Here is a 20092-nt window from a genome sequence, read left to right on the forward strand (position 1 = left end):
GTACGGCATTTGCATTTTCTACTATGTCACCGGAAAGTAACATTTTTGCTGAGAAGTTCTTTTCTATGGACAATCAAGCTATTTAAACTTCTCATTCGAAAGATAGTCCCTGATCCAGCATCAATATTTTTCGGAATATCGCCCAATACTGAGGCAACGAATCGCAGCTATCGAACTGAACGTCACCAATTAAAAGAAGCTTAATACGTCGTTAGCAAAAAAAAATGTTTACCGAAGAAGAATATCTGAACATTAACATTAATAAAATAAATAACCATTTCTTCAAAGCAAACTTGTAAACCCAAAATGTACTTGCATATGAAAAAAATTCCATCGAAGTAATAACCACAAATGTTGTAAATACACATAAACATTATATAATTTTGGACAAAAAATCACAATTGTTAGCTCGAACCCAAATTTTTTTCTATAATTCTTGAGCGTTTTTTCAAAACGTCATATCTGCAATGAGTTACTCTCTGTTTATACATTCTCTTTCGATTTTTACGGCGTCACTATAACACTTTTCACTTATTTTACAGTACAGATCGAAAGACGGTGGTTTTAACTAGCATATTATGCAAAGAGCTGAGGGATAAATGTTAAAGTGACCGAATTATTAACAGAAGAGAAAGTAAACAAAGAGAGTAACTCATTGCAGATATGACGTTTTGAAAAAACGCTCAAGAATTATTCAGTAAAATATAATGGTCATTCGTCTCAGTAACACTTTCGAACTAAAATCATTCGGAGTAATGACTTATTCGTCCACATGATACTCGGACAAATGGTATTCGGACAAATAGTATTCAGCCAAATCAACCGTTCGGTGAATTAGCTTTCGGCCGATTGACCCTTTAGGCCGAACGACAATGCCTTCGTGATCAATTCAATGTGAAGTTGATGCAAAAGATGGAAATGCAATGCGTTTTTTAACGAAGATGCATTTTTTCCATTTGGTTCGTTTCTTTGATAGGAAAAAATGTGTTAGCTTGACGGTGCTATTTTTTTGAGATGAATTAATAAATTGTACATCGTCAGTATGAACGGCCCCTATTTGTCTCTAGACGCATTGAGTTCTTGTCGGTTAGTCTCACGAACACCAATGCAGCTTACTGGTTGAAAACAATCCCATTTGCTTTTGCCGTCTTTATTTACTATTTTCCACCAGCTAATGAAGTAGTATTTGTGTCATGTGACGTGTACGTACATGAGCTGTAGAAAAGTCTATTCAAGCATTGATGAAAATTTCATTATTAATAGTCTAAAAATGTTGCACTGAAAAAATCTGCCACCACCTCTGAGAATTTTTGTCTTGACAGAAAAAGTCCCTCTTTGCTAACTCTCGCGGCCTCTTCACTCACTTTGGCAAAACTGCTCGAAAACCCGTCCCGAGTGCATTTTGGCGCGCAAATTTCCACACGTGACTGATGCGATAGCTGAGAGCTGCCTGACTGATACGGAGCGGAGCGCACACCGATCGATCTGATTCGAGCACATCAGTAGCGCTTGGTTGTGGAGGAGGAGGACGAGAGTCATCAACGCGCTAGCAAAACTCCTACCCAGCCAGAGCCAGAACAGTTGCCGTTTGTCGTTCATCCCGTCTGGTCTGGTCGCGCGGATTACCGGAGAAGGTGCACGATATTTATACCGTGCCCAGTAAAGCAGTCGAGTCGAGGCGCGGATTGCTCACCACTAGGTAGGACTGTAGAAATTCTCTCGTCGTCGTTTCCCTGCAATCCAGGATCCGGAAAAAGAAAGGTTCAGATAAACTAGACAGACAGGACTAGGACTGTGTCGTGAACAGTTCCCATCGGTTTGCCGTCGCGAGTGTCCGCGGTTCAGGGTCGAGAATCTGTTCTCTGTGCAAGTTTGCTTTCGAGTCGTCCCTGCGGTTGCGGGGGATTGATCCCAGTGTGCCTGGAGTTTCCCCACCCGTTGCGAGGCGCGTTGTTTATTACCAATCTGTCAAAGTGTAGTAATGACTGGTTTTTGGACTATTTCCGGCGTAGCAAAACGAGCAAAACAAAACCGATTCATTAAGGTCAACCGTGAGTGAAAGGAAAATCGTTTTTCGACAAACAAGTGCTAAAATAAGCGTGAAATGGATTTACCCCCGAGAGCCAACCACATCCCGCGAGTCGATGCTGCTGCCGCTACCGCCGCATGTCGGCGGAAATTCGATAGTGTATTGTTAAAGTGTGTATTTATTTCTATTTAAAGTTTTGGTCCGCCAGGAAGAGCGGTGGTGGGCAGGCAGCTCTCAGCTCAGCTGAGCTGAGCGGGCACTAAAGGCTAAGGTCGGAAGAATAAGGGCAAAAATAAAACTGCCAGCAGTTTAGGTTTAGGTTGGTTGTGCAACGTGTGCATCGAGTAGAGGAATTATAATACCTAGAAATATATATTCCAACAAGGGGGAGAGAGCTGATAAAATTGCCATAAAAAGTTGCGGTGATTCCGCGGGAGCGCGTTCGGTTGGTTGGGCAAAACGATGCCGCCTTACGCGGAACGGTGCGGCGGAGAAAAGTCTTCCGCAAAGTGCATATCCTGTTTGTGAGCTCTTCGGGGCATCGGCTGCCGAAAGTGATATACCCTTTACCCGAAGTATTGTTGAAGTTTATTCGGTGCGTAGAGCGGCAGCGGTAGTGAGAGGAATTATCTGAAAACTGAAACGTGAAACGGAGCTATTCCCGGAACTTGAGCCAGCGGGCGTACGCCGCAAAAGGGTAAGCCGCGCACCGATGGGATCAACTCTGGCATGACAGGTATTGTTCGTCTCCGCAACTGTTTTTTTTCTGTTTGGTTTCGATTGCGCTTTTTCTGTTTATGAACATTTATGGGAATGATGATGCCCTGAGTTTACTATTCGCGGAAGTGTAATTGGAACCTTTACGTCTCAACGACCGTATTGTTTTCCAGATATGTGTGGTAGCAATGGAAACAATGGTTGTAACTAGAACCATCCAAATAGTCCTGCGGTAAAACATTGTCGTGATGGTCATTGTATCTACAATACCTTCTTACATTCATTCATATGAAATTGATACAGTAATGGCCCATTTTTAGAAACCAAATGTTGGTAAACAAAATGATCAACTATCTGTGCAAAAAGATTATAAGGTAAAACTTTTCGATAGCTGATAGTCTAACTGCTAATCATCGAACCAATCTGAAACTTTCCAGATAGACACGTCGAAGATAATTCATTCTATAAACTGCTCAATATTTGTCGAACCACAACAAGCTTTTGAGGTAAATAGCTTCCAACGAACATCACACGGTACCAGCCAGTTGCTTTAGGCGTTCACATATGTTGTGCGAACTGTTTAGATTTAGTGTTAGTTTGGACATATCGTCTAGCTGGCCGCAAGTTGGTGTCAGTTACTGACGAGTGGAACACGAAAAGCTTCAAATCCAACTTTTTCAACGAGCGGCAACGGTGGAAACGTCAGTCAAAAAGAGCTGCATGTGATTGGGTTTTGCAAAAAAAGCATCGAGATAGTATCGGAAGCAATTCTTATAGAAAAGGACGGCGTTGTCGTTGCGTGAAAACCGGATCAGTATGAATAGATGAAGAATGCGATATCTGCTGGATTAACAAACATCAAGCTTCATACAGCAAAATCCTACTCGAATCTGAATTTGTCGAACTGTCATGTAGAACTGCAAAAGAATTCGGAAAATTAGCTCGGTTAATATTTGGAGTGAATTGTTCTCCGGAAATATTCCAGCGAGAATTGTCGCGGATCCTCGAAGGCGTGGGTAATATTATAGTTCATATTGATGACAATCTTATATTCGCGGATAACTTGGAGTCGGTGGTCCGTGTTTTAAGAATTTAAGGAGCGAATAACTTGACCATAAACCCATCGAAATGCGAGTTAGATAAAACTCGAGTGAAGTTCCTTGGGAATCTGCTCAACGAGAATGGCTACAACGTTGACGAAATAAAAGTAAAGGATATCCAAACAATCAGTGAAGCCTCTACCGCTTCCGAGCTCCTTCCGCTTTCGAGCGAAGTTTCCTGGGACTGGCATCCTTTGTAAACCCGTACATTAAGAATTTCGCAGATACTGCGAACCCATTATGGGCGGTCATCAGCACTAACATATGACTATAGGGTCGTGAATAGTCGGATTCTAGGATTGAAGGATAAAACGGTTTAATGTAGGACGTCTCAGATACTTTTCAGAAAGAGATTAAATCCTGCTGTATACAGATGCCTCACCAAACGCTCTTGAAATCAACGCCGACCGATCTTCGCGTATTATAAGATTTGCAACGAAAAACTTTGACAACAGACTGAAAAAGGCACCCTTAAAATCAGGACAGCACAGCGACTTTTAACAATTTTGTCGCTCGTTTGGTGTGAACGAATTATTGAGAAAAAAATGAAGAAGATTACTGTTTCCAACAACCAATAACAAGAATCACGGAACTCATTGGAGTGTATGCTTCTGTTCGAGCTAGTGCGAAGCGAACGACAATTGTAGTTACTTTTGTATTGTGTGCCTTGTCTTAAGAACAAAGCAAACTTCTACTATCCTTGCCCTAGTGATCTGTAGAGATGAGTGAGTCGCAGAAGCAAGAAGTGTGGCTCCGGCCAAATACTGTGATTATTCATGACTCGCATAAGGCCTAGTATGCGTGATGAAGAACATTTTCTGAAGGTGAAAATGGACTTACAATTATAACCTTTATCGAGTTCTACCCTGTCAGGTATTCTCCGCTCGTAGCGTTCAACACATTGACCCACACAAAAAAACACATAGCGGTGTGTGACAATGCTATAATTAAAAGCTTCATATAAATGGACTGTGAAAGAATCAATGTTCTGTTACAAGATCGGGTACCGCTTACTTGCAGATGCATGTCACATTTGGGAGAAACGCAATGCAATTCATAATACGATAGTACAATTACACGTAGTATTCTTGTCACATATCAAAGACAAACTAGCACGATCCAGTTTTGTGATAAAACGGCACCTTACGATTTACCCTCATCAGTGGCGTTTGTTCATGTAATATTGACACCGGCAAAAGCTGCGCCAAGTATCTCAAAATTTACAGCCAGCACAATTATTTAAGAAATTCACACTCGTGAAGGCAGCCATCAAGCATGTTTGCGAACCATAAATCCAGCAACCACGATGATGACATGCAGTTGGTGAAGAAAAAATATTTCCCCGCCTCGTAAACAAATATCCACGTGCAATGGCTAAGAGCTTGCGCGAGATCTGCTGGACAACCATTAAGACTCATTCTATTATTTTTATTGTTGGAAATACAAATAGATAAAAAAAACAACCGTTCCGATTGGCTAAAGTATTGAACCGGATCCACTAAACGAATTATTAAAAAAGTGGAAGTTTTATAGTGGACTGAGCACTGAAACTCTAGTGAACGCTTCATCGCAAGGGATTGTCCAGTTTAACAAAACTCAAATGTAATTTGTATTTGTATTTGTCATATATACACGAACAGGCAATTCAAAGCCCCAATGATGTCTTAATGCTAAACTTATGGCTAACAGTCAAATCGTTACAAACCTAATAAAAAAAATCATACAGTAAAAATAATAACAATACAGCGAAAAAAATGTAAAAAACAGCAATGAAGAAATCAGCCGAAATTAACGGGTCCGTTAAAGGTTCTGGAAAATCGTAAACGTAGAGTTGGGCGAGACAAATTAAAGCCGAAAGCTGATGCGATTCGGTTGAAGATCCGTTGTAGACCAGTAATGGCTCCGTGCATGCTATAATTAGCGCGTCGAAATGGCAATCTGAGCATAAGGTTGTTACGCGCTGTTCGAGGTGCGACATTTATATTAATTTGTTCCAAGATGGCTGGGCAATTCAGATGACCTCGCAAAGTTTCAGCAACGAACAAAGCCCTTGCTGTATTTCTTCAAACAAGCAGGGGTTCCAAACTAATCATCTGGCACCGGTTTTAGTAACTTGGCAGACGGATGGGATCTCTCCACTGCAACCTACGACGCGCAAAACGTAAAAAGCGTCGTTGCATGGACTCAATTCTGTCAACACCGTTGTTATAGTTTGGGCTCCAAACTTCGCAACAGTACTCCAGGATTGACCGCGACAAAGAGCAGTACAGCGATTTGAGACAATAAATGTCCGTAAAATTTTTCGCAATCCTGAAGATGCATCCCAGCTTTCGAGATGCTTTGCTAACTGTATATGAGACATGTTGTATAAACGTGAGTTGCGAATCTTGTATCACTCCTAGATCCTTCACCTGACTAACGCGTTCGATTTCAGTATCCAGTAGTTAAAACAAACCGGGTCTTTTTTTACGTGAGAACGATATCACCGAGCACTTCTTTGGATTTACACACATACGGTTCGTGTTACACCAGTCAGCGAAGGTTTCAAACTGTCGTTGCAGTAATCTACAATCTTCAGTAGAGCGGATGAGAAGAAACATCTTGAGATCGTCTGCGAAGGACAGGCGTAGAGTCTTCAGAACTAGATGGACGTCGTTGAAGTAAAGCAGAAACATCAGCGGTCCCAAGTGACTTCCCTGGGGTACTCCTGACGTAGAAGTAAATGTGGGTGCCTGACAATCTCCAATGACAACCACTATTTCTCGACCTGAAAGGTAGGATCGAAATAACTGCAACAAACTACCGTTAATTCCAAATCTCTCCATTTTAGCGATTGTTATGTCATGGTTCACTTTGTCAAAAGCGGCAGATAGGTCTGTGTAGATAACATCGGTTTGTGCGCGACGTTCCGTACTCTCTGTTATGTATGATGTTAGGCAAAGCAGGTTAGTCGTTGTCGAACGCCCAGACGTGAAGCCATATTGATCGTCACTTGGGTACTGCTTGCAGTGCGCCTGAAGAGGTTCCATAATCACCAGCTCGAAGAACTTCGAGACAGCACTCAATGAAGTAATTCCACGATAATTATTGACGTCTCGCTTATTACCCTTTTTATGGACTGGGAACATGTTCGCGGACTTCCAGCAGGATGGAAAAATGCCACCGGCAATAGATGCTCTAAAGATGCGACGAAGTGGAGTCGCTAAAACGTCAATGTGCCTTTTCAAAAGTACTGAAGGGAAGCCATCGGGTCTCGGATTGAAAGACGATTTTAACCCAGAACAAGCTCTGGTAATCATTGTTTCATTGACATCGATAGCGCTTAGAGTTTGGCCGACGACCGGAACTTGACTAACAGCGAGTTCGATTTGATCAACTGTTAAGGCCTCATCTGTGAACACATTCGCGAATTTCTCCGAGAAAAGTCTGCACATATCTTGGGATGTGGTAGCTATGCGGCCGTTGAGAGTCATAGATGACGGCAATCCCGATTCTTTGCGCTGCTAATTCCCATATTTCCAGAAACGTTTTGGGTGCGACTTGAGAGTACGCTGAATGTTTTACTGATATCGAAAGAAACAATCTTGACTAGCTCGTTTATAAGCATGGTTGAGACTGACGTAATAGTTTCTAAGTGAGATTGTACGATACTTGGTAAACGTCCGCAGAGCAGCTCTCTTAATGGACTTCAGTCGTCGCATCGTGCTCGTGCTTTCTTCGGGACGTTTCTGTCAATAACATAACCCAAAACGTTGGAAAATGTTTGAACTGCGGTATCAACATCTTCAGGGTCCAGAATATTTAGCCAATCGAGAGTGGAGAAGAGATCTGCGATACTGCGATGATCAGCTTTGTGGAAGTCGTATGAGACGAGGACCGGAGGAACAATGTAATCGTGCGCCAGGGTGCGATCGATCGTGGCGATCAATGGTGGGTGATGTGCTACTGGTTTCACTAGAGGAGAGGTAGCCATCACTACTGATGTAGCAAAAACCTGATCGCTGACAAAACAAAGATCAAGGTGGCGGTTATTCTCGTTGGCAATAGGATTAATTTGTAGTAACGTGGCTGAGCTGTAGCTGTCAAGAAGCCTCGCCGCCCCTGAGTGAAGAACGGAGTGATCGGAGTCCGGGTAAAGAAATTTATTGCGGGAAGTTTTCCACGAAATGCTGGGGAGATTGAAATCTCCTAGTATGATGATCTCGTCAACCGATTTAGCGTCTTCGAGGATGGTAAAAACTGAGCTGCAGCGTGCGTCAACATATTCGATGTCACGGACTGGGTCGGGTGGGACGTACAACGCACACAAGTACAACTTACGATCACCAAGCTCGATTATCGTCCAGACCTGCTCGAGGCAATCCCAGCATGTCTTCTCAACAACTCGTGCCTTTAAGCTGTGATGAACTGCTACTAATACACCACCTCCAGTAGATTTACGGCTAGTTCTAAGGTTCCGATCGCAACGAAAAACCTCATACCGAACACCTAACTGGAAAGCGTGTCATCGTTTAACCACGTTTCGACGAAGACGATGATATCGAAACTGTTATCGGAGACTGCAAGGCGATACTCCTCAACGGTTGAATTGAGGCAAAAAAGAGCTCACAGATACTTCATATTTGCCTACTGTTGGTTTGCGGAAGACCCCTCGTCCCAACTCCACCACAGGACCGGGACAGCTGATGGTCACTGGCTGGAAGGGCTCGACTGTGATAGGGGTACTAAGGGCTTCCTCAGGACTGGTGGCAAGTGTGCGTCCCGGTGACCGGGAAACCGAGGGTTGTACTCAATGCAGTAGGGCTCGGTAGCTTTCGCGAACGGCAGCGGGTCGCTGGAATGAAAGACGGTGTCTGATACGATAGGAGCTTTGCGCAATTGACGGTGAGCTGGAATCGAAGAACATTTCGGTGCTAGAAGGTTTCGAAATAGATGGATACTTGCCGCAGTATGAAGTTTGGAAGACCATTTTTCCACTCCCGCACATACTCGATATTGACAACTCTACACACTTAGAAAAAATTAAAATTACACTTGACGTAAACAACATTGCGACGTATTTTGTTGTCTAATATTGGAATTTTACATGTTTTGATATGCGAAATAAAATATTGTGTCTATTTTGATGTAGTACTCGGTCGAATGGAGATGGAAAATTGTGAACAAAGCACATTTTTACATGTTCTTGAATGTAAATTCAAGCGAATTGTGACGCTCCTTTTATGTGCATCTTGCGAGATGGACATATTTTTAAGTGTGTATTTTTAAATTCAAATGGCAATTTTTTGAATTTTCCCAATTTCTGTATTAGGTCTGTGCACTCTCTACTCTTAGTATAAATACTAGGCTTCACAGTCAAGCCTACCAGATAAAAAATATTTCAATTTATTAAGAACGATGTAGACGAGACGACAGTTTTTGTTTTCGCGTCATATCATTTTGATTGGCACTTAATTTCGTTTTCATGCGAGGGTTTCGTTTCGTATTAAAACACTCTTGCGACTAAAATGTTGTGACTGGTTGAATCTATATTTCCAATAATTTCGGTTTCATGTCTTCAGTACATGGCAGTCTCTTGGTTTGTTTTTTTTGTTCGTTTTGGAATAAAATGAGAATCCGAAGAGAAGGAAAAAAAATCAGTCGCCTCAAGACCATCTCTTCTATCTTTTCTATGCACTCCGAACGAGTGCCTTCGGAATTGCGCTCTGATCTTCTCATTTCGGTTTAAATAAACCGGCATTTTCGAAGGCACCTTACCTTTTCGTTACCCGCACAACGTTCAACGTAAGGTGCAAAAACTTTAAATTGTTTCCAAATTTTGGTAAAACAAACCTGTAATCAAAAACCATTACAGCTTTCTTCAAGAAGTCATGCATCTCTTCTAATCTTGATGATGATTGTGAAAAAACATGAGCTAATTAAAAACGAACCAATTATTGAGCAGATTTGTGTCAACATGTTTGAATTGATTTAGAAAGTTTAGCAAATCCAACTGTCAGAAGGAACTATGCACACTGACGCTGACAAAATTTTTGCAAAAGATTCACAGGAATCGGATAAATTGCCGTTTAAATTTAAAAACAAAGAAATCTGAAAGAAAATCTCTTCGGTACAGGAGAAGAAAGTGCGCTGTGTTCTCTTTGTTTTATCGGAAGCAATTGTGATGCTAACATTAATGAGCTCACCCATATTTATAGTTTCTAGTTATTTTGGTGGTGTCACCAATGTTACATTTAATAAAATTTACGTAAATTGGAAAATAATAATAATTAGCACTAAGGGACTTCCTTTCGATTAGTGAACAGTTCTTTAGTAGATGAAATTCCGGTTAGTTTAGTAGATTAATTCATTGAAACATGTCTTTTGTATCGTCCAAAAATCCATGAATTCCGAAATAAAACCTATTAGCTTCGTGTGCAAGATTGTAAGAGCTAAAATTCTTATTTATGCTTTGTAGAGAAATCAGTAGTTTTTTTAACACACTTTACATGCAAGCAACAAAATTACTGGTCCGCCTTTTGCCATAGTTTCAAGCAAATGAACATCGCGCACAATGTTCGCTGTTGGCTCTGTGCTCATATTAAACCCACATTTTGTGTACGAACTCGAACACGTTATTTTGTACCAAAACACGTGCACGTGTTCGCCTGCACAACCGAACTCCGTGTACGTACACCTCTCGTACACACAGCTTTGTGGCACCAGTTTTCTCCTCACTCCTCGCTTTCGTCATCACTAGCGTTGACTCTTTTGGCACTGTGTGAACCGTTCTCGTGTACGCACACGGATGTTCAAACTAGAGTTTGAACATCGTTCGTTTGGGTTCGACGTTCGAGGCGAACATGTATATCAAGACAAAGCATATTTGAGGATGAATGCATGCCCGAAATTGTGTACACAGGCACAAACTTGTCCATGTTCATGGGAAGTCTGGTTTCAAGTTTCTAGTAGGATTGTCTAGAAATTTCATAAAAAATAGGATCTGTCAAAAAATCTGATAACTTAAATAGATAAATAATTAGTTGTTCTGACTTACCCGGAAACCTTGCCGAAAATACCTCTTAATGTATTATCATTTAAATTGAAAATATTATTAATTTAAGTTAAATAGGAGTTGAACCGTTTCTCCGCATCTACAAATCGCCTGCCTGATCAGAAGATTTGTAGCTAATTTCGACATTATCTTGTATTTTTATTTCTCTTTAATTAAACCTAAAGTGGCAACAAACGGTTACGAAGCTGTGTAGATCTAATAACGTAGACAAAGATGTCGCTATAATGTTGGCAGCGTAGTTGGTGTTACGCATTTCAGTCTGCAGCAGTGTTTATTATTCATTCCTTCGACAACGGTCTTCGTGTGGTGGCAGATTCAGCAGATCGTTCCACGGCAATCGACATAACGCATATCCTATGAATCTGCACTGGACAGCTTCAATTCTTTGATTCCAAGTTGCATGATAGGGGCACCAACCAGACGAGGTTTACAAATAACGTGTAAAACTGGGTTACCAACCAACCTATGAAAATAGGGTTGTGGTACCGGTACCGGAAATATCGACCAATTTTTAGTACCGTAATACCGGTACTAAATAAAAATAAGTACCGGTATTTTCGGTACAATACGAAATTTTTGATAAAGAATAATCTGCCCGTGATCGCATATTTGTCCCATTTTCTATGGGATTTTCTATCTTTATGGGACCGATTTGCGATCGTAGGCAGTATAGTTAGAGCTGAAACTTGAAAATCAAAATCATCGTTTCCGGAATCCTACCCGGGAAACGGAAGTGACAACGGACTATAAGTAAAAACAAATCGCAAAAGTAAAGTTACTGTCATTTGTCTTCGATCCTCCAATCCATACTGGACGAGGCAGTTTTGTATTGCATATGTTGCGATAGGAGCGCAAATTTGAAACGGTAACAAACTTATGTACGGCAAATGATTGCTTCGTCTTTGGAAAACTGTGAGAATTTTAACGAAGGACGAGCTTTTTGTTTAAATATGTGTGCCTTCAGACTTTCCGTATATGCCCCTGTAGCGTGTTGTTGCAAGCTCGCAGGAGACGAACTGAAAACTATCTGTAGCACACAGTTGAACTCTTTGGTGGGGACATTTACGCTCCGGACCTTTCAATATAGGGACCCGTTCCCAAATTTCGATCTGCTAAGTTTAACGGTAATAGCTGCCGTCGTACTGAACTGAATGGTTCAACTGTTTGGTTAAAAATAATCACGCCTTGTACGTTTAAACAACGAGCGGAACATATCGGAAAACATAATGTTTTTGAGAATTTTTCATAAGCGAAGTTCGGATTATAGCAGTTCCCGTTATAATTAGTTTTGTGGCCCAAGTCGCGTCTGTATTCGGTTTGCTGTTTAATCTTTATCGATAAAAGAACGAACGCCGATTTTGGAGAGGATAGGAGCAGGCCAACCGTAGGCTGCTGCATTGCGCTGAATTGTGCTCGAGATGTGATAGAAGGGAGAATACAGTTTGCAAAACTTAAAATACCATGTTGATTTACTGTTGAAAATAGGAGTTCTATCACCTACCAGCACTCGTACCGCTAAAAACTAATTGGTTCCAAAAGTGCGCCGCTTTAGAAAAAATTCTACAATGTGACACATTATACTTTATTAATCAAAATACTTGTTGAGCAAGCTAAAGCTCATCACTAAAATCAACAATTTTACTATGAAGTTTTCTTGAAAAAAAATCATGTTCCGGTATTTTACCGGTACTAAGGGCTTCAGTACCGCAGTACAGGTTCTCACTAGAAAGACTCCGCACTAGAAACCCTATATGAAAACAAAGGTGGCGTTATGTGAGCCTTTTTTCTGCTTCTGCCAACACGAAGCAATCAACAAGAAACAGTTATTTTAATCTTGTAAGCATTGTCTGTACATCAAAAGAAAATGTTTTCTGTCTTGCCGTGTTAAACAATCGAGATGAGTGAGTCGCCAGAAGTAAGAAATCTAAGTAATATGTAAGTAAAGCTCTAATCAAATACAGCGGCCAATGACTTCCGATCTTTTCGTATAAAACCGAATATTCGCAATGTGAAACACTTATGCAGGATGAACATAAACCTTTATCCGGTTGCATCATGTCAGGCATACAGTAACGATAATGTTCATCAAATTGACCCAAACAAAAGAATTCACTTTAGATGTAAACCTAAACGCGTAGTTGTGTATAACTGCGTAAAAAGCAAAATATCCTGTTTATGTGGATAATGAGAAAATCGAGGTATGGCTTCACGATCTGGCATCACGTATACGTGCTATGTGGCTATAAAAATTTCATGTTGCAGTACGGAGAAGTGTAGTCCGTTATGAAGAATACTTGAAAAAATACATACTAGTTATTCCTAATAGTGTTTTCGTTGCGACTATGCAGTTGGACCCATTCCTTCCTACCTGGCAAAATTAATACGCGTTAGTTCTGTGATCCGATGACACATTAAGAAAAACCATGCTCGGAGGTAATCCACTCGTTTGCCCGGCTTACTCAAACATAGGGGTTATCCCTAGCTTAAGTCCGACTGAGAGGTAGCGAAGCCGGACAGCTCGCGTAAAAAGCGATTGGGTGGTGGAATCAAAATAAAATTGGCAGCTCTAGCAAAACGTAAAGACACGAACATACAATAAACCTTTCGTTTTGAGATGCCCCGTTCTATATATATTCTTTGCGGAGGATGTTTTATCATTTTCAGAAAAATACGACGAATGAGGAAAATTCGATGGCATTCAATCGACTTCCGGGTAAAAATCCCAAAATAGTCCCCATCTTCTACGTGCCTGTCCCTATAATTTAATCAGTAATTTTCAATCATACCAGGAACCATTTTAGGTACTTTGGTAACTGATAAGGTCTCGCGTTAAGACAGTCATGTTCTGTACACAACCGCTCAGGTTTTCTTTTGAAAAATAATGCGCTTAGAAAATGAAGATTTTTCTAGATACAGAGTTAATTTATTTGATCCATTCCATTGTTGTGCATCTTATTGAAGAAGAAGGAAACTTTACCACATTCATTTGATCTCTTTGTAATGGAAATGGGCTATCGCTGATGTTTCATTTGATAAATTGCTTTCCAGTATGATACGATTATGATAAATTTGGGGAACAATGCTAAGCGGTTTTACCAAAGTTTTGAACATCACATGCAAGGTGTACCATCGATCGGTCGGCATGTCAATAGGCTCAAAGAAAATATTAGTTTCGTTTACTGTGTCAAAATGGGGATTTCTAAAATTGAAATCTTGTTGGTCGAGAATATATATACCCTCGGCATAGTGTGCTATTGTAACAGTCACAATATTGATTTCCTGGGAAGATTGGAAGAAAATCCCTATCCCGATCAATCGTATACCGCGGAAAAGAGGATCATCTGATTTAAGACAAAAGGTGTACATAGAAGGTTCATGTTCACAGAGCTTGCCAAAAAATCTTAGTTGAGGCCACGCAGGATATGGCTTACTGCTAGTGATAGCTAATCTTAAATCCTCGACATCCTCTTCGCTGTGCCTGGTGTGCCAAGCATCCAAAGCATCCATCAGTTGATCACTAGAGCAATTGATTACCTTGGCACTGACAATCAGTTTAAGCGAATCGCGATCCAACAGCGCAAACTTCTCCTGCTTGAAATAGCGGAGAGGGTTATCGCAAATTATTTCCAAACACTTCTCGTCAAGTGACTTCAATTCAAAGAACCGATTTTCCATCAGCTTCTGCAGCACATTATCCGACTCAATGTCCGGGCTCAGAAATTGAACCACCTCTTCCAATACCTTTTCCAGGGCCCACATTTTCGATTGCGAGTAAATCCTACGAACATTATCGTCGGTGAGTTCGATTTTTTCGCAGTAAAGCAAACGTAGGATCTCCAAAATAGTGCTCGGCTCAGCGTCCTCCAGCGGGATCTCGTTGTCCTTCAGGTTCTGAAACAGATTGAAGAAATGATCCGAGCTGATCATTAGGATCGTCTTGTGGGCAAAGATTCGCTGCCGGTCGGGTCCCACTAGCAAGGTGACATCCGACATTAACTCATTGTTGAACAGCAACTGTTTACGATCCTTTTCAGATTTCTTGAGCGTCATCCGGTTAATTTCACGAGTTGCACTGGACACGGCGTAGCTAGAAGAGGGAAATCGATTAATTTGATAAAATTTTAACATTTAATGTTAAATTGAAAAAGGGGAATAGAAATTCGTGATTGATTTTCCTTGACCTAATGTAGTGTAAACTAAACTAACTACGCGATAAAACTACAAATAATTTAATTACTTACTCTGACGACATGACTGCCTTGCTTTCGTTGTAGACGACTGAACTTTGTTTGAATGATACTCGACTTAAGAAAGTGTATTCTATGATAAAGCGTTTTTCATCAATGAATGATTTCTTTTTAATACTACAGGTAGTACTTTTGTCCTAAGAGAAGAGAAGACAACCGCGTAGCCAAGGCTGGATGTTGTTGGCTCGAGTCAAAACTTGTCGAAAGTAAACAAAGTTCATTTCATATCGTCAACCTGGCACCCAGGTGGTGAAATCAACGGGGTGCTGGAGCGTTGCCAAAAAAAATTTATTTCCAGATTAAATTTTACTAAACTTCCCAGTTTAACTCAGCCGAAATGCTGGCTGGATCTAATTCGTATTCCGGCTCCGGTGACACAACCGATTCAAGTTAGAATGTTTAAGGGGTATCATTTCGATGCGGCTTAGCCGCATAACCGAGGTCCGGACGAGGTGGCCACCGACCCGCCGTCGGAAGCAAGCGAACCTGTGATCCACTCGTTTGCCCGGCTTACTCAAACATAGGGGCTATCCCTAGTTTAGGTCCGACTGAGCGGTAGCGAAGTCGGACAGCACGCGCAAAAGCGATGTGGCGTAGCCACATTGGGTGCTGGGCACAAAATAAAATTGGTAACGCTAGCAAAAGGTAAACACAAATGAACACTCCGGATGAACCTATCGTCAATTGACATTTCGACGAGTTTTGATTCGGGCCAATAATATGGGCCCCGTAGCCAATTTGATCCAGTCCTAACCTCAATATTGAACCAGCTTCTGATTGGTCGTTTTGCCAATCATGAGCGTTTATTATATTTACCAACGGGATGGAAAACAGTGCTGCTGTATCTATTCTGGCTACTTTTCATGCATATCAACATTTCGTGCAAATTGAATAAAAGTCCTGAATGACGATATAGTTACGTCTACTGTTAAGAGACACACGAATAAAGATTAAATTAAATTTTTAAATACAGCTTATGCATTGTAAATTGTTGGTTGAGGTGCGATTTTAGAGGTTAGATTTACTGCAGGGCCTAGTCGGGAAAATTAAGAAGAGCAAGAAGCCTCCCGGTCAAACCATTCGGAATTTGATTCGGAATCCTGAATGGAGTCAGATTCCAAATCAAATGCAACAACCGATTCTGAAACCGATTGAGTCGGAAACGGTTGTTGCATTTGATTTGGAATCCATACTGACTCCATTCAGAGGCTGGATGTTCAAAACTTGTCGAAAGTAAACAAAGTTCATTTCATATCGTCAACCTGGCGCCCAGGTGGTGAAATCGTTAGAATTCAACGGGGTGCTGGAGCGTTGCCAGAAAATTTTTATTTCCAGTTTAAATTTTACTAAACTTCCCAGTTAAGCTCAGCCGGAATCAGCTGGCTGGTTCTAAGTTGTATTCCGGCTCCGGTGGCACAACCGATTCTAGTTAGTGTGTTTAAGGGATACCATGTCGATGCGGCTAAGCCGCATAACCGAGGCCTAGGAACCGAAGCGGCGCAAAGCCGCTGAGGATTCGTCGGGCAGGGTGATCACCAAGCGGGCCTGTGATCCACTCGTTTGCCCGGCTTACTCAAACATAGGGGCTAAGCCTAATCTAAGTCCGACTGAGCGGTAGCGAATGGCAAAAGCGATGTGGCGTCCCGAATAGAAATGTACTGTAACAAACCCATGATTTTCACTGTAACAGTACAGTAATTTTACAATAATTTACAGTAAATTCGAGTGTTGGGCTACAATACAAAAACAATAAACTCTAGTGTTTCTACAGCAAATTTCAATGTAAAATCGACTTTTACAGTATAAAAGGGAGGTGGATATGTATCTTAACATTAAAAGAATCGATTTTTTCCATGCATTTTTTTTTCTCGAAAGCAGTAAAATTTAATGTCAATTTACTGTATCAATCGCTGAACAGTAAAGTTGATTGTTACATTAAATTTTATTGTAAATCTACTGCGAGAACACCACGTCCAACAATGTTGAAACAGTAATAATTATAATATTTATTGTTTTATGATTGTAGGGTAAACGCTATTGTAAAATTCTATCCGGGGTAGCCACATTGGGTGGTGGAAACAAAATAAAATTGGCAACGCTAGCAAAATGTTAACACAAATGAACACTCCGGATGAACCTATCGAAATTGACATTTCGACGAGTTTTGATTCGAGCCAACCCACTGAGAAGTCCAAAAAATTGTTTCAAAATCGTTCAACACGGGTCCAACGATGGACGTTCGTTGAACGGTTATTTGGACGATGTCCAAATTGGTCCAACGAACGTCCTTCATTGGACGATTTTGAAACCAACCGTTCTTAGAGGGAATAATCAGGGTGGTCAGACCTACCGATTTATCGGTAGTCCTACCGATTTTGGTCTTCCCTACCGATTCACAGACGACCAAGACAAAACTACCGATATTTTGTTATTCCTACCGAAAACTACTGATTTTTATTGATTTTGGACACATCCTGCTCAACATTCATTTTTTGGGTTGGATTTGGTCTGAGATCTGTGTAGTCAGTATTTTACAATTGTATGCTGTACTACGTTTTTGGGACAACAACCTGGCCTACCGATAACTACCGATAAACTTTTAGTGACCCTACCGATATTAAGGAATTCTATCTGGCCACCCTGCCAATAATATGGGCACCTGCTCCTGCTCTGCTGGCAACAAATGAAGCAGTACAGTTGAAAGCGTCTCTTTGTTCTTCTCTAAGGTTCTTCTGATGACTCGATCTGAGTTGCCCTATTGAGTTTTTGTCGCCCGGTCTCACGAACACTTCTGCAGCATCCTGGTTGAAAACAATCCTATTTGATTTTGCCGTCTTTGTTTATTATTTTCCGCCACCTAGTGATGTAGTGTTTGTGTCACGTGACGTGTACGCACCTGAGCCGTAGAAAAGACTATAGTGACAGCCCCGACTGTATATTGAAAAATAAATCTCCTACAGGAGGCTATGCACTTATTTTCACACCAATCCGGTTCTCGACGAAGAATTTCATTGAAAGCTACAGACTGCACCTAGGGGCAGATCACTTGTGATGCATTTTTAAAAATCAGCGAAATTAAATGCATTTCTTTCCATCAAAATAGAAATTCGTAATGCATTTTGCGTTGCGTGCAATGAATTTTGCGTTGCGTGTAAGACATCAAAACCCTGCAAAAAACAACCCTACATTCAACAAAACATCGAACAAAGTGGATCAGCGTAGGACGATTGTTAAGTAATCTTTTCTGCGAGGGAGTGCAAAGTAAATGCAAAAATGGAAATTAAATGCATTTTATCTAAGTTGATGCAAATTTGTTATACATTCCTAGAGTGATCTGCCCCTAGGACTGCACAGATTTGCGGAGGTAGAAACAGCAAAACTAGTTATCATGAATATAACCTGGTATCACGGAATATCCCATAACCTAGTAAAATTCGGCCGGAAATGAGCCGAATTCTAACTAGAATCGGTTGTGTCACTAGAGCCGGAATACTAACCGGAACCAGCCAACATTTCCGACTAAACTTACTGGGAAGTTTTGTGGGGGTTTCCTCCTAAATGATGAGTAAAAATATTGCGAAACTTCCAAACATGCGTATCTTTTTTTCTACAAAAACTAGAAAGAGAACTTCGGAGAGAAAAACAGCGTTTTGGTAACTTATCCCACGGCATTGTATGGCAACACGTCCAATGCTATACGGATAGGAAGTGTTCAATTGGATTCGTTTTTTTGACAGTTAAACCCGAATCCAATCGATTCCAAGTGGAGTATCCGCTACGGTTTGCAGTTGTCAGTGATATTCCGGTCGAGATGAAAGAAAATTAGCAAACTGTTCGCGAAAGCATTTTGGTTGTCGCATCGCTGCTTGGGAAAACTCATGGATATACATCATTCGACCGTCTCAAAGGTTCTCCAAAGGTTCCAGGCGTACCATACACAAAGATATTTAAAAAAAACTTTGCCGCTTTTTAGACAGCACGATCGGAAATCGTCGTTTTTGGCCCAATTTGTTGCTTGTTTTGTACTCCAAAACCGTGCAGGACTGGTATGCAGCTGATTCTGTGGACCTTCTACCGAATAACGTAAATCCACCAAACTGGCCCGAACCCCATCCAATCGAAACCTATTGAGCCATAATGCGCAAACTTTGAAAGACCAAATGAGAGATGAAAGACGAAAATAAAATGATGAGGAAATGGAAAAGGCTGAGAAAACGTAGCGGAAACGAATGTACCGACTCTGACGCAGGGTGTCAACCGCAAATGTCGAGCGGCCTGTTTTGTCGGTTGAGAGGGCACGGCTTTGGTCTCATAAGCCAGACGTCGCATGTTTGTGTGCCAGTCAGAAAGTATTCTTAGCTTAAGTGGGATCGTAACACTAGCCATATCCTGAACATTGAGAATTGGCTGCGAAGTCTATTGAAATAGAAGCTCACGTGCCGCTACGGAATGTAGTACCAAATTTTTGCTTTCTATGTCAAGTGAGTTGTGGATAATTATCGACGAGCGTGCTTCAAGGTATTGTCGGAAACTGCTGATTTGTCGACAGAAGAGTTGTAGAACGCTGAGCGTGACGGCGTCGATGGTTGAGTGGTTAGCATGAAAAAATCTTTGGTAACGTCTTCCTTCGGAAGGGAAGTAAAGCCGTTGGTCCCCGGCCCATGAGTTGATGGGTCGATATCTAGTCCAGATAGTGGAGTCGCGTCTCTGGCGTCGGTCAAGAAGACTTACTAACAAATATCCTACTTCCGTGATACTTGTGGAGCACGCATTAGTATATAAGGCCTCTAGCAAAAGCAAGTAGCGGACTAACATTCTTTCCGCGATCTACCCTTGCCGGTATTGATCAACACTTTAGGATTACCAGGAGGTGCACATTACTACTCCCAAGTATACTCAAGATAGCGGAGTAGCAGCCAGGGGTGGTCGCACAAGCTCAAGCTGA

The 20092-nt window shown here is 41.3% G+C and overlaps 1 protein-coding gene across 4 annotated transcripts in view; it reads left to right on the forward strand.

The window, feature by feature from the left end:
- Positions 1 to 1592: 1592 nt before the first annotated feature.
- The window catches only part of LOC131687346 (octopamine receptor Oamb), a 356370-nt gene continuing 337870 nt past the window's right edge, over positions 1593 to 20092 (forward strand). For 2 of the 4 annotated variants that reach the window (XM_058971448.1, XM_058971451.1), the window contains exon 1: positions 1595 to 2765. The gene's annotated coding sequence lies outside the window, so the exon portion shown is untranslated. Of the gene's footprint in view, positions 2766 to 20092 lie in introns of all 4 variants that reach the window. The other 2 variants (XM_058971427.1, XM_058971441.1) reach the window with 2 other exon arrangements.

Source organism: Topomyia yanbarensis, chromosome 1 (assembly GCF_030247195.1).
Source record: "Topomyia yanbarensis strain Yona2022 chromosome 1, ASM3024719v1, whole genome shotgun sequence".
NCBI lineage: Eukaryota > Metazoa > Arthropoda > Insecta > Diptera > Culicidae > Topomyia > Topomyia yanbarensis.